The sequence below is a fragment of the Clarias gariepinus genome, chromosome 3, assembly GCF_024256425.1.
Source record: "Clarias gariepinus isolate MV-2021 ecotype Netherlands chromosome 3, CGAR_prim_01v2, whole genome shotgun sequence".
In the NCBI taxonomy this organism is placed as follows: domain Eukaryota; kingdom Metazoa; phylum Chordata; class Actinopteri; order Siluriformes; family Clariidae; genus Clarias; species Clarias gariepinus.
In genome coordinates, this window is record NC_071102.1 from 38,895,395 (window position 1) to 38,896,876 (window position 1,482).

The 1,482-nt window shown below is 32.1% G+C and overlaps 1 non-coding gene across 1 annotated transcript; it reads left to right on the top strand.

Moving 5' to 3' along the window:
* Positions 1 to 457: 457 nt before the first annotated feature.
* Positions 458 to 529, top strand: trnat-cgu (transfer RNA threonine (anticodon CGU)). Its single transcript has one exon. It is a non-coding gene; the product is annotated as a tRNA-Thr (tRNA).
* Positions 530 to 1,482: the final 953 nt, after the last annotated feature.

The window sequence follows — 1,482 nt, forward strand, 5'->3', positions numbered from 1 at the left end:
AAATGTGCAGGGCAGAGGAAGCCCCAGGACCAGGAGTGGACACCTGTGATCCATTACATGAGCCTTATAAAAGAATTCAGGAAATATTGCGACGACATAGCGCCCCCTTGTGGATAAGAAAAATCGTCTTAGGGATTTGCTCTAAATTTAATAGTACATAAGTAACTTACATAAAATCAGGAAGTTAATGAAATCGATTTCAACATTTTACAAATTAATCCTACACTATTTAAAGTATTATTAAAACCAGCGTGTGTCTTTATGATAACGTCCGTATTTAACATTGTACGAGGTAACGTCCTTAATTATCATTCAAATTAACGTAATAAAGAGTTAACGGTAAACCTTACTCATCCTGTGTAAACTTTTGATGTTTAACTGTAACATAAAATATGTTACATTTAAACACGTAAAATCAGTTTTCTTTAAATGAGGTCAGGGACCGCGAAACGGCGCAGGCGCGGTGGCCAAGTGGTAAGGCGTCGGTCTCGTAAACCGAAGATCGCGGGTTCGAACCCCGTCCGTGCCTTTTTCCCTTGGTCAACCACACATTTATATGCCAGAAACGTGCCAACTCAATAATAATCATTGCAGAATATTAACATTTAGACCAAAACAGTGTCAGAAAAATCTGCTCAACTATTTCATGCATTACATGACTTTACTGCATTTTGAGAAACATATCAAATTATCTCCAAACCACACAAAAACATCATTATATTACTGTACATTGTTTAGCTGTCTAAACTCTATTCCTAATTGTAAAATGATTTTGGCATTTAATTTAAACCTTGATTTAGACAATGGTTTCAGGTCCTCTAATGTATGAAACATAACAATATTATTATAAGCGTGAATTCTGTACAATATACAGACAAAATCTTTCTTTTATTTATTTCGACTTTTGTACGAGAATTAACTTTTTAAAGTGTTTTTAATATTATTTTTTTATACATATATATTTATACTAAATTAGCTGCATTCTTTAACCAGGCTTAACTGTTTAAAGAAAAAAAAATATATTTTTAAATGCATTTTTGGTAATTGGCAATAAATATATTAGATCTGTAAATGAATACACACATTGTGTATCATTTTTACTTACACTACTGTTCAAAAAATTTGGGGTCACTTTCTAGATCGTTCCTGATTTTTATTTCTTTCTACATTGTAAAGGAGAGCTGAAGGCATCCAAAAAATGCATTAAACATTTTGAACAGTTAATAATGAGATGTGTCTGCCTTATGCTCTGTAAAGACTTCATAACGCCTCTAATCTGAGGTGCTGTTATTTGGTCCTTTTTCAGGCTGATTAGTATTGTTGTAGAATGTAGAAAATAAATCACTGAACAAAAACAAAGAAATTTGCAAGTGACCCCAAACTTTTGAACGGTAGTGTATGTTTTTAAGTAATATGAGTCATTTAATAATTTGGTGTACATCATGTCTATTGATGATAAGTATATTTATTCAAAAATATTTC